The 25,753-nt window shown below is 42.9% G+C and overlaps 2 long non-coding RNA genes across 2 annotated transcripts in view; one reads left to right on the forward strand and one right to left on the reverse strand.

Moving 5' to 3' along the window:
• LOC107968839 (uncharacterized) overlaps positions 1-25,753 on the forward strand; it is a 37,751-nt gene that overhangs the window by 7,070 nt on the left and 4,928 nt on the right. The gene's annotated exons all lie outside the window — the stretch shown is intronic.
• LOC134808726 (uncharacterized) lies at positions 1,128-23,934 on the reverse strand. The gene is made up of 4 exons (XR_010152216.1): positions 23,857-23,934; positions 20,110-20,370; positions 4,162-4,267; positions 1,128-1,767 (listed from the first exon to the last, which is right to left on the reverse strand). It is a non-coding gene; the product is annotated as an uncharacterized LOC134808726 (long non-coding RNA).

A 25,753-nucleotide genomic window follows, 5' to 3' on the forward strand; every position in this document is an offset into this window, starting at 1 on the left:
TGACTAGTCCTGCTGTATCTGGACCACGGTTGCTGGGGAGACCCTTCCTTCCTTCCTTCCTTCCCTTCTTCCCTCCCTCCCTCTGTTTCCCCTCCTCTCCCCTCCCCTTCTCTTTCTTTTTTTGATGGATTTTTGCTCTTGTTGCCCAGGCTGGAGTGCAATGGTGCGATCTTGGCTTACTGCAACCTCCGCCTCCTAGATTCAAGTGATTCTCCTGCCTCAGCCTCCCAAGTAGCTGGGATTACACTGGGATTACAGGCATGCACCACCACACCCAGCTAATTTTTTGTGTTTAGTAGAGAAGGGGTGTCACCATGTTGGTCAGTCTGGTCTTGAATGCCTGACCTCAGGTAATCTACCTGCCTTGGCCTCCCAAAGTGCTGGGATTACAGGCGTAAGCCACTGCACCCAGCTGCTATATTTTCCAATTCTTCTTTCCTTTCACCATTAATTCCTTTTTTATAGCATTTTAAAAATTATTAGGACAGGTGCAGTGGCTCATGCCTGTAATCCCACCACTTTGGGAGGCCGAGGCAGGTGGATCAAGAGGTCAAGAGTTCAAGATCAGCCTGGCCAAGATGGTGAAACCCCGTCTCTACTTAAAATAAAATTAAAAAAAAAAATTAGCCTGGTGTAGTGGCAGCTGCCTGTAATCACAGCTGCTGGGGAGGCTAAGGCAGAGAATTGCTTAAACCCGGGAAGTGGAGGATGCAGTGAGCCAAGATCATGCCACTGCACTCCAGCCTGGGTGACAGAGCGAAACTCCGTCTCAAAAAAAAAAAAAATTCAACAGAACTCTGATGAGTGACATCAATATCACGTGTCCTTATTCTTGTCCTAAGAATCTCAGCAGGAGTTATTAGGAGACCCCTTCAGTCCTCACTCACTTGGTGCCTTCCTCACATCTTTCTTCCTCCTTGGGTCCAGTTCTGGAAGTTTAGCCCCAAAGGAACCATTATCATTACTGCACACTGGCTGCAGCTCCACTGGGGTGGATGAGAGCTGGGAACCATCTTAGGCTGAGTGGATGCCTTGACAGCAGGAAAAACAAAAGATGTTCACTGAGACAGTAAGTGAGACTGGAATAGAAGCTGGGAAGAAAAGGGGGTGGGAAAGAGAATCTCAGAAACTCAGTTGTCAGGAAAACAAAGGCCCTGCATGGATAATGAGATGACACAATTTATATGGGACCTTTGAACATGGATCTTAGAGTGGGAAGGAACAGGAAGAGGGCAGAGGGGTAATCTCAGCTTGGAGAGTAGACAGGCAACTGGACACAGGGCTAAAGGGTGCTCATCACTCAGTGACCACAAATCTCCATCTGGTTTGACCTTAAAATTAATCTAGATGCAGCAATAGGAGGTGAAGCCCTCCCAGCCAGAGGGCTCAGGCTGGGACTGGCTGAATTCTCACAGCTCACACTGCAACATTGATGGTCTCTTTCCATTTACACCAGGGATAGAGACAGCAGGAATGTGTCTGTGTCAGCAGAGGGCACTCCTTACTAACAGGCTGGGCTTGCTCTGAAAGACTGGGCTTATGAAGGAAGACTCAGCCTCAATCAGGAAGAACCAAATTAGCCCTTCTTCACAGCCAGAGGGGTCCTGGCTGCCTTACTCAGAGCTGGAACAACAGCCACCTGTATGGTGCTTCTGGCAGGACTGCCTGATGCTGAAAGAGCAGCTGACATGGGTTCTTGTCTGCTGGCGTGTCATTTCATCCTCCGAATATTTATTGAGTGCTGAGTGTGTTAGCACTCTTCTAGGGCTGGGGACACAGAAGAGATGAATGAGGAGGCAGTATTTTGTGGTGATTAAGAGAGTGTGACCTGGAATATTCTGCCTGGGCTAGAGTCACAGGTTTGCTGCTTCCTGTGTAAACCTGGGCAATGGACTTAAGTTCCCTGATCTGCACTGTCTTCATATATAAGATGGCAAAGATGATAAAAACACTGTCTCAGGATTATTCTGAGGGTTAAATAAATTAATACAAATAAAGTGCCTTCAACACTTCCTGTCATATGTTAAGTTCTCATTAATGCTGGCTACTATTCTTTTCCCATGAAGGGCATATGAGAGTTGGTCAACAAACATCTGCTGGGATTCTGCTATATTCCAGGACCTCTGTCAGGTGCTGGGGATGGTGTGGTGAAGGCAGATGTGACAGTACCTATATGGAGCTTACAATCCAGATGATTGATTAGAAAGTATCCTAAATGCTGGAAAGCACTTTGGGATGTTACAGGAGCTAGTGTTGGCTCTGCTCCCACAAAACAATGTGAGCTTGGGACAGTCAACTCATCTCTCTGGCCTTCACTTTCTTCATCTAGAGAGGGAAGGGTCCTTGATGGTGCTATTTCAAGCTGGTAGCCATGGTGATAATAGTACCCTCAGATCCATCTAGCAATTCAAAGGGTCCATCATGGGGAGGTTCCACTGACTCACAAGCCCCTGATACATCTTTCTTGTCCCCTCCCCACACGTATCAGTAGGACTTATGGTCTATCATGATGCTTTTGGGGTTAGTGTTGTCTTTCTACCCACAAAGGTGATGATCCTTGACCAAGTTAGTCTCTAAGATTCCTTCCAGCTTCAATATTCAGAGCCCATGAAAACTTCTTCCCTTTGGACCTGCTAGCTGGTCTAGAATCCCCCTTGTTCCTTCTCTGTCAAAACACAATTGTTACTTGCATGGTGACTTCAGTTGAGAAGCTCTGAGTTACTAGATCTTATGGTCATATGGGCCCTCCACCGTGGCAAGTGCTGGAGGAGGACAGTTTCACAATAGAGGACCCTCGGGTCCTGGCTGTCAGAGCCCAGCTAAGGGTGAGACTGGCAGTCTGTTTCTGAATAACAAGTGAACAATCAGTTGCACATGGAAAACCTTGAATGGGCAAAGACAGCATGGCTGCTGTTTTCAGAATTTCTGGTTGATTTGATCCTTGTCTGACTTGAAAACCATACTTCTCTCTGAATCATCCTCCTGAAGCAGAACAAAGCTCTGCAATGACATTTGTGCAAAAAAAAAAAGTGAGGTAGGAAAATGGTCTTGTTGAGTCTTGTTATGGAAAAGACAGCTGGTATCTCCCCTTCGCTCTTGAAGGATGTATATAAGAGGTCAATTCTTTCAAAGATTTGTCACACACCTGATAGGTCAATTGCTTTGATTAAATACAGGATGTAAAAATTAATTCTCTGGGATTTCTGACTCTTCTTGGTTATGGAAAGGGGACTGTGGTGCCCACTGTTTGCTGCCCTGTCCCAAAAGCTGCCCTATCCCAAAACTGTGCTGCTGTTTGAGTCCGATGCCTGACTGCCCAGCAAGTCAGGGAATCTTCCAAGCGTGTGTTGTGCTGGTGCCTTCCTCCCATAGATGAAACATGGGTTAACGTGGGTTAGTGTGTGAAGACTGTAATGGGGTCTCGTGGACTCTGCAGTGCCAGCCTAGGCATGGAAAAAGTATGGAGTGTGGGAAGTCTCTCTTCCATGTTCCCAACCTCCTCATCAGTTTGTTTACCCTTCAGATACTCCTTCATACACCCACCAACAGGAATGTCAGAAAATAAGATTAAGCAACCTCAGAGGCTTCCTGGCACTAACAAAATAACTCCTTGCTGAAGCATTCAGTGCCCTTTACAGTCAAGGTGCAATGTTCCAGTGTCTCTTTCAAGCCATTCTAGTGTTTCTATATCAATTTACTCACTAATCTCTAAACACATTGTGATGTCTCATATGCCTGTGGCTTTTCTCCTGCCCATCCAAAGTGGTAATATCCTGTTCCTGTCTGCCATACACTGAACTTTTCTTAAGCTGCCCAATTAAAAATGTACCTTTTGGGGAGGCTAGAGAGAGCAGTGGTTATCAGTGTGGGGAACAGGCCTGAGTGTGAACCCCAGCCCCATCATCTTGGGTTAGGAGAGTTTGAACAGGTTCCTGACTTTATAAAAGGGAGAGAACATTATCATCCTTAGAGGGTAGTTCTGAGGATTAAATATTAATATGATAATGCTTGTAAAGTTGCACAGTTCACTGTGGGCACATAGCAAGCCCTAAGAGAGCTATTCTTAGTAATTTTGTAGAACCTTGTCTTAGTCTGTTCAGGCTGCTATAACAAACTCCCATTGAGTGGGTAGCTTATATACAACAAACATTTATATCTTACCGTTCCAGAGACTGAGAAGGCCAAGATCAAGGTGCTAGCAGATTCCGTGTCTGGTGAGGGCCTGCTTTCTGGTTCATAGACAACCATTTTCTTGCTGTGTCCTTACCTAGTGAACAGGAGAAGAGAACTCTGTGGGATCTCTTTTATAAAGTTACTAATACCATTCATGAGGGCTCCACCTTCATGATCTAAACACCTTCCGAAGACCCCATTCCCTGATACTGTCACTTCAGGGGTTAGAATTTCAACATATAAATTCAGGGGAAACACAAACATTCAATCTATAGCAAACTTCAATAAAACTTACCATCTATAATGATAGACTGTACCTCCATCATAGTAGTAAATGTATTGTTCAAAGAGGACTCTACATATGTGTCTCATACAAATTTCTGCAGTTTCCTCAGAGTAAAGGACTATGTCTGATTAATCTTTCTCCCACTATGCCTTATGTCAAGCATATTATATAATAGAGGTTTAATAACAACTGCCGCAAGGGATTTATGGTTGATAGGTCAGTTCTGAACATCCCAGCAGAAGTTTAGCAGTGTTCCACCAGTGCTGAAAATATTGCTTTCCCTTTGGGTGTCCATTCAGGTGCAGTTTGCTTGCAGAATTATGAGGAGCAAAGATCTGTTTAAGAAAGCGTTTCTTTCTCTGTTTGCACAGGAAGAGGGCAGGTCTATTCAAGGGAGCTCTGAGGTGTCCGAGACCACAGTCAGACTCTACTCTCTGATCTCCTGAGAGAGAGCTTCAGCCTCTATGCTGGTGAGAACACTTTTCCAGGAGTGACAATGGTAAAGGAAAGTGGGGAGAAATGTGACGAAGGAAAATTATGAGAGCCTACAATAAGGAGGTAATGATAGATGCTGTTCTTACTGACTGGCAGTAAAGAAAGGGAAGTGAGAGAATGTTGAAATCTATGACAGAAATAGAACATGAGGAAAGGAACTAGTTCTGTGGAAGAAGTTTTTGATTTTAGATGGATTGAGTTGAAGTAACCATGGAACAGAAATCTCTAGTAGTGGAAAAGTTTTTAAACCTGAAGCTCAGGATGGAGATCTGATAAGCAGCATGCATTGTGACTATAGATAACAATTGTATTGCATACTTGAAATTTGATAAAGGGTAGCTCTTAAGTATTCTAACCACAAAAAAAGAAGAAAAAAATGACATAATATGTTAACTACTTTCATTTGATTACTGTTTGATGGTGATTATTTCACAATGTACATGTATATTAAAACATCAAGTTGCCCACCTTAAATATACATAATTGTTTTTGTCAATATACTTCGATAAAGCTGTTTTTAAAAAAACCAACCTGGAGCTCAGAGAGGAGATACAGATTTTTGAATTATTTTCTTGGAAGCCGTAGTTAAAGCTTTGATGGTGATGTGATTCTTGGGAGTTGAAAAGTTAGAAGGAAGAATAAAGTCCTGAGAAGCACTTAATGCAAAGGGAGAAAGAAGTCCAAGGAGGACAGAGCTCCGAGGATGGGGAGCAAATGTGAGGTCAGAGTGAGATTGAGCCCTGACTGTGGGAGCTAGGGAGAAAAGTCACTAGGAAAATTGAGGATGCAAACTAAGTCAATTACTGCAGAGAAGGAAAGCATGGGGCCTGTATCAGACTCCTGTAGTCAGATGTTAGGTGCTCATGAGAAAGCTTTAAATTGGTCAAAGAAGATATAATAGAAGAGGCCTGTTATGGGCTGAGTTTTATGCTCCCAAAATTCATGTGTTGAAGTCCTAACCCCCACTTTCTTAGAATGCAACTGTATTTGGGGATAAGGTCTTTAAAGAGGTGATTAAGTTAAAATGAGGTCATTAAGGTGGGCCCTAATCCAATATGATTGGTATCTTGATAAAAAGAGGAGATTAAGACACAGACACCCACGGAGGGAAGACCATGTAAAGACACTGGGAGAAGGTGACCTTCAACAAGCCAAAAAGAGAGGCCTCTGAAGAAACTGTCAACCTAAATAACAAATATAGAGAGACCTCTAAAAGTACTGAGTTTAGTTGGGGGAAGCATTGCAATGTGGAACACGTGTGCCATAGTAAACTATGGGCGTATTTGAGGAGGTTGAGGCAAGGGGAGGCTTTTAAAGGCAAAAGGAGGAGTACACGTACATCACAGGAGCTGACACCAGTTCATTAGTGGAGACAGTGTGTCAGGCAAGTGTTCCTGTGCATCTCACTGGCTGTCCTTGTGACTCTTGTAGCAAGCTGCAGTTTAGAAAGTCCTTACCAAAAGCTCTGTGACAGGTATGTGTGCATAAGAGCCCTCCAGACAGTCTTTGTGCTAGTTCTTATCATAGATGTGTGTGTGAAGGCCTTCCGTTCCTAAAATCTTGACTTTTTGTTAGGGTGACCTAAGTGACTTCATCTTGATATTGACAACTTTCACAAAACCAACCCTGCCAACATCTTGACCTTGAACTTTCAGTCTCCAGAATTGTAAGAAAAAAAATTTGTATTGTTTAAGCCAGGCTATCCATGGTGCTTTGTTATGGCAGCTCTAGCAATTAGAAAAAATACCAAACATAATTTACCCATCATTTTTATTCTGGAATCCAAAGAAAATAGGAATATCAGTAGCAGAGAGGAAGACCATAATGAACATGGCCACATTTCTTCACAGGGGCAGCAATCAATGCAGGGGGCCTGTAAGACTACGGCTGTAGTTTTCAGTTTGTCTGAATACTGTAATAACCTGAGGGTTAATTTGAAGGAAAAAATCTTGTGTCCCGGCATCACCCCAGACTCCTAGAGAATTTGGAAGTAGAACTCCAATATCAGGACTTCAGAAAACTCCTCAGGTGATTCCAATGTGCAGCAAAATGGAGAACCAACAATCTAAAGAAAAATCCATCCACCAAAGGCCAGAGGAAACAGAGTTTCTGAAAGTCCATCGGGCAGCAAAGGCCCAGCCACATTGGGAAGTCCACAAGGAACAGAGGCCTATGAGATGCAGACTTCTAAGGGCTCTTTGGGTGGGCTTGAGGACTGCACACAGAAGACCATGGCTTGGTCTTGCGTGATACAGGATATGCTCCTTTTGTTGTTCCCCAGAATGTGGTGAAGTCCTGAGAAGTTGTCAGAAGGAAAGGACATGAGGTATGGATCGAGCAATAAAGATATTATTCAATCCTTGCTACCCTCCGAGAGAGCCAAAAATTTGTGGAAAAGAAAGGGAACAAATACTTAGTAAGGGAAGTTTATGTGTTTACATTTAAGTCCATCTCCCATTCAACAAAATAGGAATTAATATGCCCATGTCATCAAAGAGGAAGCTGAGGGGCTCTGCAAGATTTGTAAATTTTCCTAAAGACATATATCTGGCAGAGTTGTATTTTGAACCCAAGTCTATCTGACTACCATATTTCATGATATTGCCATCACATAGTGCTTTCTCCCAATGAAAGTATGAGTAGCGGTAGTGTAGGATAGGAAGCGTGCTGGACTTTTATTGTGTCATTTTAGCTAAACTGAAACTACATTTCCTAGAATTCCCTGCCCCGCATGGTTCCAAATTACTATGGGCCACAAGAGACATTTTTATGCAAGATTTGGAAGGTAGAAGTGATGTAGCAGCCATGTACTTGTTTTTCCTGGAGAGTCCTCGACACCCAAGACCCTGTTGCAGCTGACTCTCAGAGCTTACTGTGCTCACTGTGCTGGCAGCGACTCAAGCTTCTGCAGGGTCTTCTTCAGCTTCTCTGACTCCTGGCCTCATTCATGTTTCGCTTAGTAGTAAAAGGTGCCACCTTCATCCTCATCATTGATGAGGACATCCTCATTGTCCTCATTGATAAGCAGGACATCCTCATCATTGAAGCTGTCACCTGGAGATGCTGAGAGACTAATGCAGGTTCCAGCTCATGCTCATGGGTTCCATTCATTCTTGCAGGTTCCAGGTTATCCTTGCTTTTCCCAAATGCCTGCCCTGTGGACTTCAGGCTGCCACACCAGACACAGAAGAAACAGCCTTCTGTAGACTGTTTAACTATTTCTCACAGTTGTGTAATGCCAAATCCCTACAATAAATCCCTTATTATTTATATTGCCTAGTAGGTCTGTTTCTTTTATTGAAATCTGACTGACATAGGGAAGCATGACTAGGGAAACTTTTTTTTTTTTTTTTTTTTGAGACCGTCTTGCTTGGTCATCCAGGCTGGAGTGCAGTGGCACAGTCAGCCCACTGCAGCCTCAGCCTCCCAGGCTTAAAGGATCCTTTTGGAAACTTTGTTAGGACACAAAGTAGAACTACCATGCTGAGAAATTCTGTTCCTGGATATCCCACAGGCAGGTAGCTCATCAGAGACACTGTTACATATTCTGGAATCAGAAAGCAGTTTTGAACCATGGGGTTGGAAAGTATGTTTCAGCTCAGTGGCTTATGGCCCATGACAGGTGAGCAGCCAATCAGTGACAAAGAGTGCCACCACCTCACTGTGCTGGGTCCTGGGGCCATCATCAGCCTCATAGGAAACGTTTTCAGAATGCTCTGTACTCAGAAAGAGGTTGAAGGATGCTCCTCTTCCAGAGGGAGCTGAGCCCAAGGGGACATCCCTGTGATAAGAGTGGTTCAGGGGCCAGACACTTGGCTCACACCTGCAATTCTAGCACTTTGGAAGGTTGTGGCAAGTAAACTGCCTGAGCTCAGGAGTTCAAGACCACCTTGGGCAACATGGCAAAACCCCAGCTCTACTAAAATACAAAACGTTAGCCTGGCATGGTGACGGGAGCCTGTAATTCCAGCTATTTGGGAGGCTGAGGCACAAGAATCGCTTGAGCCCAGGAGGTGGAGGTTGCAGTGAGCCAAGACCTCACCACTACACTCCAGCCTGGGCAACAGGGCAAGACTCTGTCTCCAAAAGTAAAAATAAAATTTAAAAAAGTGGCTCAGGATTGGGAGATCCTTTTCAGGCCTCACAGTGAAGCTCCACCATTTCCCCCATGTCAGCCTGGACCCCAGGAGCTCTGAGGGTGTGGAGACAGTTAGACACTGGAAATGACAGAGAAAATGGGACTGTCAGAGAAGGCCCCTGCTGCTTCCACAGTCCTCCCATCAATCCATCTACTCAAGGAGGCTAGAACAGGTAAACAGCCCATTCTCATATCTAACATCCCCATATTCCTGATCTTACGTTCAGAAGAATCACCCCAGAGCTGTTCTGAAGAATTTTAAGCAACATTCCATACACCTGTCCTGAATCCTCAGTTACCATAAATCCCTCATGGCTATCCTTCTAGGACCCTGTAGTACCGTCATCATCACCACCACCAAAAGCAATAGCAACACCATGGAGCTGGCAAATTATCTCCCAGGCTCTGCCACATAAACTGGCTAATTGTTCTCCATAGGGTTGGCTTCTGGGTCCTCCTTGAAACATTCTCATGATGCCTCTGGGGATATTGACCATACTTTGAGATTTGCAGATTGAGATGAATGAAGGTAAATATCCTTCTCATATTGATATTTACCTGCCCACTAAACATACAGCCTTGGCTGTTCGCAGCTGAACAGCATCACCCCCACTCACAACAGAGGTCATCTGTTTACTCTCTGGGAATGTCTAGTGCTCTTTTCCAAACCTTCCCTGTGCCTTCTCTGTATCAGGAGAATGTGGTGTCCCCTCGGACCTTAGACACCAAGGAGCCAAAGAAGAGCATTATTCAATCACTCACCCTACTCTAGGGAGGGAAATGGGCTGGGACTCATGGTCAATGTAAATACGGGGACCCCTGAGTGAACACAAGATATCACAGGCTGGGTTTCCAGGAAGGCGGATGCTGAGATAGAAATGAACATGTAGGAAATCTGTTATGGAGTGATCTCTGTATCAAAAACTCTCGAAAGGAAGGAAACAACTTTGTATAGAAGGAGAAGCTGGGCTTTGATGCCATCTCCACAAAAGTCTCAGCCAACCCTATAGACACCCTGAGTCTAGGATGATCTTTCAAAGTGGTCCTGGGTTGAGATTTAGGGGCTCTGCCTTTATACCCTAGTGTGGACAGCCACTGGATACAATGCTCTGGAAAGGGAGGATGACCCTGGATGGAGTGGCCAAAGCCTTTCCCAAGAGGGCTTATAATAGGATTATCTGCTGGCAGCAATTCTAGCAGCTGGGACAATAAGTCCATTCCTGACAGGGGATCTGGGTGGCACATCACAGAATCCATTACGTAAAATAGGAGTCAATTTTGAACATATTTCTGTGGAGGAAGGCAAAATCCCTGCCTCTTCATGCAGGAACATGTGGCCTCCAGATGCAGATCACTTTGGGAACTCAGAAAGGTTAGGGTGGGCGAATCCTGACACACCATAGGGCATGTGTCTGGGGGCTCACTGGGTAGCTCTGAGGGAGGATACTGGAGGATATTAACCCTGACTTGAAGATCACTACCGAAGATCATAAATCCCCCTTTCTTCTCATGTGTACAGACTTATCTCAAGCATAATGATTTCCCTGACACTGTCTTCTCTCTGCTTCAGCCCATACTAATCTCTCTCTTTTGCACTGTTCCAGGTTTGTAGACCATGTTTCCCAGTTGTTTATCAGCTTTGTGTCAGAAGAGATCAGTTCACTTACCCTACTGACTTCCCCTACAACCTCTATGGCTAGCTGATGGGCACCCCATAATTACCTAGTGTAAATATTTGGTGGTTTTACCGACTGGAAGAAGAAGAATATAGAGATGTAGAGGCCTTATAAAGCTTGGGATTTATGGAATATCATGATAACCATCCCAGTTCTTTGCATCATTGGGAAATGGAGGAGACCAGGATGACTAATGGACCTAGCTGCTTTCAAGAGGAACCCTGTTTCTAGGAACAAAATAGAAAAGAAGAAACAAATATCTGTCCCCTTCCCTTCTGCTTAGCCCTCAAACTGTCAGACAGGTCCCTCTGACACTCATTATTTACTTGAATCTGGGGTTGTTGACTTTCTTCCTATACCCTGTGACCTTCGTGTTCTCCCTCTGACATCAGTACACAAAGAACCTTTAATTTTTTTCTGTCTCCAGAGTGTGAAGCGCTTGGACTTGCATCAGCTTTGCTCTAAGAGCTCTGCCATTTCTAAACAAGCCAAAATGAAGCTGAGTCTCTCATATCTGGAAGAATTTGGTCCCTGAGCTCTCCTCCATGGGATACTAGTATCTGGCTTTTGGGACAGAAGGTTGAATAAGTTCTAGAGAAGATTCAAACACATTTCCCAGGGCAATGAGCTCAAATTTCTGGTAAGAATTGCATTGTGTCCTCAGCACCAGAACATGGGCCATACAGCCCGTGGGACACAACGACCCATGGCTCACATATCTCTTTAGGAGACTAATCTGGGAGAGTGCTAATCAAAGAGATTTCTCTTGTCAGCACCTCTTTCTCTATAAACCAGTCCACTCCCTCTTCCAGCCCAGGCCCATGAAGAGAGTTAGCCTTGCCCTAAGCTTTGAGCCTCATTGTTTAGAAGGTTTTGAGATTTTGAGATGTCCTGCAGTGGTACTTGAGTTTGTCACTAGGGTCTGTGATTGACTTGTCAAAGCCTGAGGTTTTTTGTTTGTTTGTTTGTTTGTTTTTTTACTAAAATAAAAACTCTTTCTTTCATCTTAAGGAAGTCAGAGTAGTTCATAACTTTTCCTCCTTACCCGAGCCTCCAGGTGTCACAGAGCTGCGGTGTCTCCATCAGAGATAGACTGTGTGGCCTTGAGATCAATCTGTTCACTTTTTTCAAGTTCCTCTAATTTGAGTCTATAGGAGAAGAAGCCACAGCCCTAAATGTGCCTGAAGATGTTCTGCTTCCACATTAGCCACAGGAACCATTTGCCTGACCACTTCTCTGTCTGGAGACCCATCTGCCTGACCACTTTTCATGGGATGCCACAACTCCCATGGAAACTTATGCTTTTCCCTCTCCAAGCTCATTCTTCATTCAGAAGTGTGGTTTTTCTTAACTTGAGTTTCCTCTTTTACTTGGAGAAAAAGGCAAATATGCAGGGTTCTTCAGGTATTAATCTGTATTCTCTAGTAAAACTCACTTGAATTCTATTTGAAAGAGATTCTTTATTCCATCACCCCTCTCATTCCTCACTGTCCCAACATATTCTCTTTTATTTAGGGGAGAGAAATTCTTTGCTTGTTGCATTGACCCTGGGCTTCTTTGCCCTCAGATCCATTTTCCACCTTGCCCTTGCTCTGCTCTTTGCCACAGGGGATAATAATGGAGTGCTTCTGTGCATGCCAACATGTTGGTTTACTAAGTCAAATAACACCACTTCATGATAGGCAGCTAAGGTCACATGCAACTTTGTGGCCCATGGTCAAGGGTTCAGTCTCTATTAGGACTTAGTAGCAAGTCAGAAGTTAAGTTTTCAAAAGGAGACTAGTTATCTACAAAGGTGGACGTGGCTTTGCTACAAAACGTGTCCTTCACCCTGGGAAATATGTTTTGACATGTCTAAGAACCCTGGACCACTAGAAATTTCACCAAAATGGGATTTATTTACCACCTTCTGGCATGTATATTTCCTACCCAGATGTCTAGAGTTGCTGCTTTGTGCTCAATTGGTCTAATCAGTATGATGCCATTGATCTAATGGATGAGTGTGTGATGTCCTATGAAGAAGAGAAACTGATCAAGGTCTTTGTGATTCTATGACAGAGGGCTGAAAAGCTGATATAGCTCAAAGTTAGGACAATAAAGTGTATTGTAAATGCTTCTGGTGGTCTCAATTAACAGGAATTGAGGTTAAAAAGACATTTTCCAGGTCAAAAGCTGCATGGTGAGTGCTAGTAGCAAGATGATTTGCTCTGTCAAACAAAACCACATCTGGAGCAGCCACTGCAATTGCTGTTCTTCAAAATACACCTGTCATTTGCACAAACCAAATAAGTGAGTTGAATGGAGGATGTGATAGGAATTTCTCCCTGTGTTCTTTCAAATTAATCTATAAATGTAATAAAATCCCAATAAAAAGTTCACCTGGATTTTTTTTAGCCATTTAATATACTTACTCTAAAATTTTATAGAATAATAAAAATCTATGAAAGTCCAGGTTAACTTTGATAAAAAAGAACAAAGAGTGGTTTTATATTATCAGATATTAAGGTAGATCAGAAGTCCAGGGCAATTAAGTCAGTACAATGTATGTGCAAGATCAAATAAATAAATCAGTGGAACAGAGTAGAGAGATCATAGACCTTGGGTGCACACACACACACACACACTTAAGGTTGACATCACAAAATAATGGGGAGTGCATGACCTGGCCTATTTAGTACATGGTGCTAGATTACTCTAAGGGAAAACAATTTGGACTTATACCTAATATCAAATGTAAAGTTGGACTCCAAAAGATCCAATGCATAAAAAGTAAAACTATAAAATTAAGGGAAGTTTTGCGATTTTGGAGTCAAGAGGGACTAAACAAAACTCTAAAAACATACGTTAAAAGCAAAAATTGGATGAGTTTTATAGTTTAATTTTTTTTTTTTTTTTGAGACAGAGTCTCATTCTGTCACCAGGCTGGAGTGCAGTGGCACGATCTCAGCTCACTGCAACCTCGACCTCCCGGGTTCAAGTGATTCTCCTGCCTCAGCCTCCTGAGTAGCTGGGACTACAGGTGTGAGCCACCACGCCTGGCTAATTTTTGTATTTTTAGTAGAGACGGGGTTTCATCAGATTGGCCAGGATGGTCTTGAACTCCTGACTTCGTGATCCACCCACCTCGGCCTCCCAAAGTGCTGGGATTACAGGTGTGAGCCACTGCACCCGGCCTATAGCTTAATTTTTTTTTTAAAATCTGCTCAATAAAAGACACTATGGACAAAGTTGACTGATGGTAGAGTAGGAGGTAATGTTTGCAAAGCCTAAAACAAGCAAGAAACTTATATAGAAAAAGCAGTAGCTCCTATATACCAAATAGGAAAAACCAGAAATTATATTAACAAAATGGGCAAAGGACACAAAATGGTTATTTCATAGAAGAGGAGACTCAAAAGGCTAACAAGCCCATGCAAAGATGCTTATGCTTATTGATAATTAGAAAAATGGAAATAAAACACCAATTAGATCTCTGAGATCTCTCTTTATCCTCATCTGATTGGTAAAGTTAGAACACTAAAGGGTTGACTGGGATGTGGGGTTAGGGAATGTTCTTGCCCTGTTGGGGGCACTAGTAACTTTGGGGACCACTTGGCATTACTTCTTCCATCAATCACTCTCTCAGGTATATATCCAGAGATATTCTCACACAGGTCTATGGTGTGACATGAAAAAGCAGGTGTCAGTGTTTGTAGCAGTAACAAGTTGGGGACAATCTAGATATCCTTCACTGGGATTAGATAAGGGAAGCATGGTGGAATAACTTGCAGAAGTTAGGAGCAATGGGCTAGATGTACACATAACAAAATAGATGGGTCAAAACATAGTGCCAAGAGAAAAATGCCCAATAGCATATGTAAATTAAAAAGTCTCAAGGAAAATGATACATGTATGTGTATCATCATGAAGTGATTGGGAGGCTGGGAAATGGAAATAGTAAGTAAAGACACAAGGAAATAAATAAACTAGAGCGAAAATTCATATGGACCAATAAAGTGAGTGAGCCATGAACTGAGGGATTAACTCTATGTCTGAGGTTACAAAAGGAAGAGTAAGAAAAACAAAACAAAACAAACAAAAAACAAACGAAGCATTAAGAAGAGAACAGATAACACAGCATAAAAAGGCAAGCACGCTTAATAAAATAAAATAATTTTATATTCAGTACAAAACCAAAACTCAACTCTACATTACGTGTAAGGGGCATATCTTAAAGAAAGTGACTCAGGAAAGTTAAAAGTAAAAGAATGGAAGGCTGAGTGTGGTGGCTCATGCCTGTAATCCTAGCACTTTGGAAGGCTGGGGCAGGCTGATCACCTGAGAACAGGAGTTTGAGACCAGCCTGGCCAGCATGGTGAAACCCCATCTCTAAAAGAAAAAAAAAAAAAAAATTAGCCAGGTGTGGTGGTGCATACCTGTAATCCTAGACTGACTTGGGAGGATTTCTTGAACCCAGGAGGCAGAGGTTTCAGTGAGCCGAGTTCACACCACTGCACACTCCAGCCTGGGTGACAGAGCGAGACTCTGTCTCTAAAAAAAAAGGACAAAGTCATATCAAGGCAAAAAGCACCAAATGAAAGTGGAGGAGGTTAAAATATATGAGAAGTCTCTAGGCCTCATAAATCTTTGAAATTGAATATCTTGGCATCAAAATACCCGACACATAGACTGGAGGAAACAGAAACAAAAACAGAAACAAACTCGAGCACAATGGTAATAACAAATGACACCTGTAGACCTAGAAGATCCAGTGGATAAAAAATAAGGAAGCATATGATTTGAGTGATATGATTAATAAGTTCCTAATAGATACATATTGAACAATAGATCCTAGCAACAGAGAATTCACTTTTCTTTTTTTTTTTTTTTTTGAGACGGAGTCTCCCTCTGTGGCCCAGGCTGGAGTGCAGTGGTGCCATCTCAGCTCACTGCAAGCTCCGCCTCCCAGGTTCAGCCTCCTGCCTCAGCCTCCTAAGTAGCTGGGACTATAGGTGCCCGCCACCACACCCGGCTAATTTTTTGTATTTTTAGTAGAGACGGGGTTTCACTGCATTAGCCAGGATGGTCTCGATCTCCTGACCTCGTAATCCGCCCGCCTTGGCCTCCCCAAGTGCTGGGATTACAGGCATGAGCCACTGCGCCCAGCTGAGAATTCACTTTCTTTTAACTACTCATGGAACACCTACAAAAACTAACCATATTTTAGGTCACAAAGAAAATGTTTAAAAATCACAAATGCAATGAATTTTTTAAATCACAAAATTAGGGGAAAAGATTATCACCAGGTAATTAAAAAAAAAATCCCTCTATAAGGATCAGGAAAAATAACTAATGGGTACTAGACTTAATAACTGGGTAACAAAATAATCTGTACAATAAACACCCATGACACAAGTTTACCTATATAACAAACCTGCACATATACCCCTGAACTTAAAATAAAAGTTAAGAAAAAAAAACAAATAAAATAAAAAATGAAAGATACCTCTTTCAATCAACTTTGAGATCAAAGAAGAAAATAAAATTGATGTTGCAGACTGAAAATAGTAATAACCAAAACACTACATATCCAAACCTGAAGGATATGACTAAAATATGTTCTCAGGAAAATTAATGAAACAGTTGGAATGAGTACCAAGAAAAAATGGAAATAAATGAACCCAGTATTAATCTTAAGAACTTACAAAAATATGAACAACATAATTCAGATGAAGGCAGACATTATGAGTAAAATAAAAAAACCCCTCACAATAAGGAATATGAATAAACTCAAAAGCTTTTCCATGAAAAGCATATTGATATGCCACTGAATAGCCTAATCAAGAAAGGAGTGGCAATGAATAAATATACATCTGAACACCTACATTGAATGGATACTTTTCTAGAAAAATATAAATTACTAAATTTTATGTAAGAAGAGACAAATAAAAAGAATAATAGTCATGAAAAAAATTGAAGCACTGTTAGGGAACCACACCTCTAAACATATCAGGGCAGATGATTTCGTACTAACTTTTTTTTTTTTTTTGAGACGGAGTCTCACTCTGTCACCCAAGCTGGAGTGCAGTGGAGCAATCTTGGCTCACTGCAACCTCCGCCTCCTGGGTTCAAGCAATTCTCCTGCCTCAGCTTCCCAAGTAGCTGGGATTATAGGCACCCACCACCACACTCAGCTAATTTTTGTATTTTTAGTAGAGACAGGGTTTCACCATGTTGGCCAGGCTGGTCTCAAATGCCTGATCTGAAGTGATCTGCCTACCTCGGCCTCCCAATATGCTGGGATTACAGACGTGAGCCACCGCTGCCAGCCTCATGGTAACTTTTTAAAAATCTTCAAGGGAATTGATAAAATTTAGTAGCATTCAAATTGTTTTTAAGCATAAAGAAACCTTTTAACATAATAAGAAATCAATATAGCATTGATATCGAAGTTTTTCAAAGAAAGAATGAAAGGCTACAGACAAATCCTCATTATAAATATCTGTGTAACCTAATGTAAATGATGAGTTAATGGGTGCAGCACACCAACATGGCACATGTATACATACGTAACAAACCTGCATGTTGTGCCCATGTACCCTAGAACTTAAAGTATAATAAATAAATAAATAAATATCTGTGTAAAAGTCTTATATAAGATACTACCAAAGAGAATTCAGCAGGATGTTAATATACATCACAGCCAGGTAGGGTTGAAACAATTATTTATTATTAGGAGATGTTAATGTAATCCCCCATATTGTTAAAAGGAAACAAAAATAACACTGGGAAGATGTTTTAAAAATTCAACATGTACCTCTGATTAAACAGTAAATGAGTTTTGATGACTCATAGAGTGTGTTGCATCATGAAGCATGTGGCTTCTACCTTCCCTTAAGTCTGCACTCCCAAAGCTAGTAAAGGGCCTTTTTGAATCAATATTTATCTTCTTGAGAGGGAAGTTTTGTAAATACACATACATACATACATACATATATACATATATGTGCATGTGGTATGTATTTTCTATATCTATGGAATGTCTGTTAATGTTGCATTGTTAAATTGAATAAACACTATAAAATAATATATAGATTATGGTACAATAAATTCAAATATATGTGTTAATATATGCTTATATATTATTTTACTGAAGAATATATAAATGTTATTTTTATTCCTTATATGACCTTCAGGAAGTTTCAGAACATTAACAGCAGTTACTTCTGAGTGTTAGAATTTTGGCTGACTTTTATTTTCTTTCTTCTATACCACTTTTTTTCCAATGCGTTTTACCATTGTAATTTTTAAAAAATTGAAAAAATAACTTTTTTAAAACCTAGTTTATTTCCAAGCCATTAAGAAAGGAGATTAAGGCCGGGCGTGGTGGCTCACTCCTGTAATCCCAGCACTTTGGGAGGCCGAGGCAGGTGGATCACAAGGTCAGGAGATCGAGACCATCCTGGCTAACATGGTGAAACCCTGTCTCTACTAAAAATACAAAAAAATTAGCCAGGCGTGATGGTGGGCGCCTGTAGTCCCAGCTACTCGGGAGGCTGAGGCAGGAGAATGGCGTGAACCCAGGAGGTGGAGCTTGCAGTGAGCCAAGATTGCGCCACTGCACTCCAGCCTGGGCAACAGAGCGAGACTCCATCTCAAAAAAAAAAAAAAAAAAAAAAAAAGAAAGGAGATTAAATACCCATATTTTCTTTAATTTTGTCTGTTTTATATGTCCACATTTCTACCAGATGTAGGGCCCATTTCAGGTTATTTCTTACTTGTTCCATCTCAGGCTGCCAAGGAGACAGTAACTGAGATTCCCAGCCAGGCACTTCTGGAAAAGACTAGAAAAGCCTGCTTGGCCAAGATGCCAGTGTGGGGGACAATTTCACTAAGCTCAGCTTCTTTGGGAGTTGGGTTTTTCCCCTAATGCAGGTGGGGCTGAGACTGGCTCAGGAGAGTGGTGTTTACAGTCCTGCAGAGGGGATGGGGGAGCCACAGGTAAAGTCTTAAAGTCCATCTGGGGTTGTGGTGCTCTCCAGGCCTGTGAGGCCAATGAGGATATGGGCCTGCTGATCCCCAGTCTCCAGATCTTCAAAGAGTATTAGGCAAGAATGCTATAGAGAAAAGGGGGAGAGGTGGTAAGGTGGGGAGACCCAGTAAAGTACTGTTCAGGCAAGCTCATAAGATCTCCCAGGAGAAGAGAGGCCCAGATTAAGGATGGATCCTGACCCCAAGCCTCAGACTGGTTCCCCTCATCCGGACCATCCCAAAGCAGCCCAGGGACTTCTTCCCAGACTTTGCTCCACAAGAGGTCTTTATGAGTGTGTTTTGCTTGATCTTGTCCTACTCTGTGAGGAAGTTTGGCTAGATGCTATCCCACTTTTCTGACAAAGATAATAAGCTTTGGAGAAGTTTGCTACCTACATAGCTGGCTAGTCAGGGAGGTAAACCTCTAGCTCTGAACAGTTGACTCCAAATCTTGGATCCTTGCTAGTGCCCAGTACTGAGTCAATTTCCTTGAACAAGTCACAGGTTCTTACTAGGTCCTAAAGCTCAGCATTGGCCTAGTGTTTTAAAGACTTTTCTTCTCGCCAAGGATCTCTGAAAGGCCACTCATTAGCTCTGGCCCATGGGACTGGAGGGCTCCATGGGAGGCTGGGGCTGGGGCTGCAGCTAGAGAGAGCAGTCAATCTTACTGGCTTCCACTCCAGTCAAGGCTCTATGGAGGCTTTGGAACCTGCAGTGGTCCCGGAATTTCTTCATTTTACCTCTACCCTTAGGTAGCTCTGTCTTTTACAGCTTGTGGCCTGGCTTTCTTGACAGACTCTGTGTTCTTCCAACTCCTCCTAGTCCCTATTAGAATCCAGAGATTCATTCTGATGAGCAGAGTTGTTTAGGGGAGAGAGCTGAGAAAAGCTGAAGAGATTATAGAACAATATAAGCAGTGTGATCTTGATGAAAATCACTCAAATTGTATAATTCTATGATTTTATAATTATTTTCCTAGCATTATGCCTCAACCCACAGTCACAAAAAATGCCAGTGTTTTGTCTTTTGAGATGACAGATAAAGTCTAATAATATTAGCATAGATTATAGGAGAGCCCTTTAACTCTGGACCAGCTTAAGTGAAGTAATGGTGTTGCATTGAGCACATTTTTGCGTAGAGTGGTTGAGTGGTTCTGAAGAAGGAGGGGGCAATGGTGAGTAGTAAGGAGAATTGGAAGTGGCAGCACAAGGAAGGATCTTGGAGATGGGCTAGCCCACAAATACCACTCCCCAAGCCCTGCCATTACCCAACATCACACACTGCTCCTGCATCCTCCTCATGCCCACAGTCAAAGGTCTCAATTTGCTCACATTCAGCCAGTGCCTCTTCTGTCCTATGGCACAGGGCAACCTGAATGAACACAGGTTGGGCCTCTTCTGCCACTCTTGAATACAACATGCCAGCAGGTGTGTGCTTGGCTGCTCCACAGCCCAGCTCCCGGCACACCACGGCCACATCCTTCATGTCCCAGCCATCATCACACACAGTACCTCAGTGACCTCCCTGTTCCACTTCCACTCTTCCTTTGCAGTGGTGAGGACCATTAATCAAACGGAGTTTGGTCGGGGGCTCTGCAAACAGAAGAGGTAAGAGCACACTCAGGAACGTACTCTTAAAGCAGCTCCCAGTGTTAAGAGAGGTTGTTTGATGTTGGTGTTGGTGATGTTGTGTGATGTGGGCTTAGGGTACTTGCAAAAAGTAAGGAAGTACGGAGCTTCAGATCTGCCCTATCCCAATCACCATTTTACGAGCATCTCGCCCCACCAATGCCCCCCACTCAATGATACCTAAAAAGGAGCCCTTGCTTCCACTCTGACGATAAAGAGACGTGGGGACATAGAGACTTATGGTTTGGTTCTCACGAGCTCAAAAAATCTTAGAAACAGAGAAGGCTAGAATTAGATCTTTCCTAGAGATAGAGACTGAGGCCTAGAGTAGGAAAGGCATAAGGTCAACTGAGTTATGCATTTTCCTTTTAAAAACTGCTCTGTGTGACACTGATGACTCACCAATGGCAGGCCCATTGTCTCTGGGGAAGTGGGTGGTAGGAGTTGGATGGACACATTTACACTGACTGGTTAATCTCTAACATCTGCCTGTCTTGTTTTTATGGTTTTAAGCTGCAGTCATTGGAAAGAAACTCTTTTCTCTAGGATCTCTAGCAGAAAGGAGAGACGTAAGCCTAGAGCTATCAGTGGCCAGCTCTGCCTGTCTAAGAATGAAGCTAATGGCAGAAAGCAGAGGAAAGAAGGTGGACAGCAAAGACAGAGCCCTTGCATCCACTTGCACACAAAGCCTTGTCCATTCTTGACCCCTCTCACCAACTTTGCTTTTTTTTTTTTCCCCTCAAGACAGTTTGTATAGGACTTCTGTCATTTGCAACCAAAATGCCCCATCTCACACAATTACTATGATCATGGCAAAGCCCCTGGGAAAAGGTAGACTTAACAGAATTATAGACAATAATGGGAATATGATTCTCAAAAATTAATAGATTAAACAGGACACATGTAAGACTCTACAGAGAATGAATAAATCAAGCAACTGGCTTAATTTTATAGAAAAATATATACTGTGTACCTCTAACAGAAAATTAATATTCTTTTCACTTTCTGTATAGAATATTTATATAAATTGACTATATGTTAGACCATAAAGAAATTCTTACTAAGTTCCCAAAAAGTAAAAATTATACAGGCCACTTTGAAAAAATGTTAAATACAAGGATAACAAAGAACTTTATGAGAAACTAAGAAAATAAAGGATGAAAAAATCTATTCATAAGAAATTATTTTATAATAGTTATAATAATTTGCCAGGTTGAAAAACAAATGAAAACATATATTATACACACACTTTAGATATTAAACAAATGAAAATATTCATTAAAACTTTTAGGATAAGGTGAAAGTGTACTTAGAGGAAAACATACAGTTTTAAATGTATTCATTAGAAAACAAAGATAAAAAATGAATAAGCATTTCAGGTAAGAAATTAAAGAAAAGGCAACATAAAATAAACTTAAAATAAAAAGAAGGAAGAATATACTGAAAGTAAAGGAGAAATAAATGAATTAGAAAACCAAAACCAAATATATTTGAATGATAAAACAATTTTCTATTTGTACAATAAAAATAAATCTAGGTATTTGAAAAGAGCAATGTAACAGCTGAACCTCTGGCAAATCTGGTAAGAGAAAAGAGACCACACAAACAAGTTAGAAATGAGAAGGACACAATCACAAACTAGAGGGCTTTAAAAAATTAGATGAAAATACTGTGGTTGACTGGGTGCGGTGGCTCACGCCTGTAATCTTAGCACTTTTGGAGGCCAAGGTGGGTGGATCACTTGAGTTCAGGAGTTCCAGACCAGCCTGACCAACATGGTGAAACCCCATCTCTACTAAAAATACAAAAATTAGCTGGGTGTGGTGGTGCATGCCTGTAGTCCCAGCTACTTGGGAGGCTGAGGTAGGAGAACTGCTTGAACCCAGGAGGTGGAGGTTGTAGTGAGCCGAGATTGTGCCACTGCACTCCAGCCTGGGTTACAGAGCGACTCCATCAAAAGAAGGAGGAGGAGGAGGAAAAGAAGAAGAAAATAATACTATGGTCAACATTATGTGACAAATTTGAAAATCTAGAGAAAATGCCCAACTTTTTGAGTGAAAGGATTCAAATTGTGTTTTAAAAGGGCGAAAAATTTGAAAAAAGTGAATAAAAAAAAGATCTGACAATGGAGAGAAAAATACACCAGACTCAGAAAGTTTTTGGGCTATTTCCAAAGAGTAAGTAGCAGATAACTCCAATATTGTTTTCAATTGTTGCAGAGCACAGAAACTATGGAAACTTCTGAAATTATTCTTATGAGGCTAACCTATCCCTGAAACCTAAACCAGATGAGTAGAATTTAGAACAGAAAACTCACTTATAAACAAAATGCTAAAATTTAAAATAAAATATTAGCAAGTGTTATGTAGTTACTACCTGCAATGACTAAGAAGGGTTTACAGGGGAAATTCAAGGATTGTTCCATATTAGGACATCTATTAATGCAGTTCTCCACAATAATGGATTGAAGAAAAAAATGTACAGAACGGTCATAATATATTAACGTTGTGGCTAAGAGCACAGTTTCTTGATTCAGGCAGCCCTGGCCTAAAGTTCCATCTTTGTACCTATTTGCTATGTAAACTTGGGCAAGTTACTTAATCTAAATTTTATTTCCTCATTTGTCAAATGAGAGTTGCTATGGAGATTAAGTGAGATAATTCCAGTAAAATTTTAAATCCCAGAATCTAGTCTGTTCACGGTTTTTCTACTTGTATTTACAAGGGTTAGTTGTACCTCCTCCCTCCCTGGAGCTCTGCACGTGCAAGATACTTCCTTATTTTTCTCAGGGAAGTCTTCCTCCTTTCTTCTTGCCTTACCGACCTGACTCCCAACGCTGACTTGACCCTAGCACAGTGCCCAATACCCAGTATCTATTTCACACGTTCTACTAGTTCAGTGAAAGGGAACAGGAGAGACCAGGGGTTCGCCAGCAACGCTGCTGTTAAGATCAATTACACAAGGCCTGGCGCGGTGGCTCACGCCTGTAATCCCAGCACTTTTGGGAGGCCAAGGCTAGTGGATCACCTGAGATCAGGAGTTTGAGACCAGCCTGGCCAACATGACGAAACCCAGTCTCTACTCAAAATACAAAAATTAGCTGGGAATAATGGTGGGTGCCTGTAATCCCAGCCACTCCGGAGGCTGAGGCAGGAGAATAGCTTGAACCCGGGAGGCGGAGGCTGCAGTGAGCCGAGATTGCCCCATTGCACTCCAGCCTGGGCGACAGAGCGAGACTCCGTCTCAAAACAAACAAACAAAAGCCAAAACAAAACACAAAACAAACAAACAAAAAACCCAATTACAGGGAGAGCCCTGGAGCATTAAGGCGCTTTCTAGAGGAACTCTGATTCCTCGAGGAGCAGAAATTTCCGAAGGAAAGGAAGCACCAGCCATTGCTTGGTATAATTGCAACAAGCTCTCTGGAAGGAGCTGTTTGCCATGTCCCACCTGTGACCGTGAGTGCCACCACCTCACTGCGCTGGGATCCCCAGCCATTGTCGGCCTCACAGGAGTAGTTCCCAGAATGCTCTGCGGCGACGGAGAGGTTGAAGGACGCTCCTCCTCCAGAAGGTGCTGAGGCTTTCCCCAGAGTCACATTTTCATGGTAACACCAAAACAGAATGGGTGCAGACGCTCTCCTGTCTTCGCAGTGAAGCTCCACCACATGGCCAATGAAGGCCAGGGCGCCAGGAGCAATGAAGCTGAGGAGAAGACGCGACACTGGAACTGAAAGAGGCAGTAGGGTCCGTCAGCGAGGCTGGTCGCAACTCACAACCCACCCGGTCCTCGGCTCAGGAAGTCCTCGCCTCATAGCACCCCGCCGGCCCTGGACTCTTTCCCACGTCGCACCTCGCACCTGCTGGTCTAACCCTGCAGGGGTGCTTCCGGCAGAGCTGTGCTGGGCTCTGGTGAAGAGCTCGGGATACATGGCCCCGCGTCCACCTTCTCACCCTCCTCTAGCTCTCTGCCACCGCTGCCGCTGCCACCACCTCCCCCATCACCAGACTACAGTGCCCATAGGGCCTCTTACCCTCCTCACGCCCTGTTTCTTGTCGTCACCTTGGAGCATCCTCGCTGCTACAGAAGGAAACTGACCCCAGCGGGGAGCCGCCGGCTAGCGGATTCAGACCACGCCGCTCACCTCTCACAGTGACATTCAGCAGCGTGCTCTGAACGGGGCCGTAGCTGTTGTCTGCTGTACAGTAGTATCCTCCTGCATGGCTCTACCTGATGGCAGGGGGCTCCGACTCTGCTCTTGGGGAAGGCTGAGTTTTCCTCCCCAGACTCTCCTGCGTGTCCTTTCGGTGCCAGGAGAACGTGGTTTCCCCTGTGCCTTCAGCCACGGAGCAGACAAGGACCAGCGTCTCCCCTTCAACCGCCTGGCCCCCTGAGGGCTGGGTCTCCAGGAGCACCCCAGACACAGGGATCCCTATGTAAACATGAGACCACAGGGAGGGGCCAGCTGTGAAGGAGGGCAGGGCTGGGTGGAAGCCAGTATCACCTGCTGGGCATTAAGGCAAGTGGGGTTGGTGGAACTAAATGTTTGGGTAGAGGGTCCACCTCACTTGCATGAGTGTTTTTAATAGCGAGAGAGCACGCTGAGGAACATTACACAGGACCACCTTGCTGTTTGATGCTCCATAACAATCCTGCCCTGCACTTCCTCCACATTCTTTTGCCCTCTGGAATGATCGCAGCCCACAGAAATCTCATCCTCTCCTGATCTCCAGATGTACATGGGCAGCAGGAGTGGTAGGAAGAGCATAGGCTAGGGGGATGGACTCAGTTACTATCTCTGGATCTCAATCTTGCTAAGTCAATTGCTATTTCTGGTTCTCAGTTTTCTCAAATATAAAATGTGAATAATCATATCTACCTTACCGAGTTCTCATGGAGATGAAATGCGATACAAGTACCCCTCACTTTGGAGAGGTCCAGTAAATGGTAGCTATTATTGGTACCACTCTTCACTAGCACAGTTGAGATTGGAAGTGTAGCAAGGTGGTTAAAAGCACATACCCTGGAGCCTGAGTGACCAGGTTCATATTCCAGCTCTATGTGTTGAGTTACCTTGGGCAAGCCACTTAACAGCTCAATGCTTTCTCTTTCCTCATCTGTAAAATGGAGATAATAATACTACCTACTTTACAGGTGCTATTTGTAGTACTGTATCATAGGGTTGCTACTAGGACTAAATGTTAAACTGCTCTGAACAGTGTCATGTACAGCTGTAAACATTCCTTAAATCTTCTCCTCTCCAGATATTTATGAGTATCAAAGGGGTTATTCCAGAACTGAGAATAACAGCTTGGGTTCAGACCTGGCATTTAAGCCTTTTATAAAG

The sequence above is a fragment of the Pan troglodytes genome, chromosome 1, assembly GCF_028858775.2.
Source record: "Pan troglodytes isolate AG18354 chromosome 1, NHGRI_mPanTro3-v2.0_pri, whole genome shotgun sequence".
Lineage (NCBI taxonomy): Eukaryota > Metazoa > Chordata > Mammalia > Primates > Hominidae > Pan > Pan troglodytes.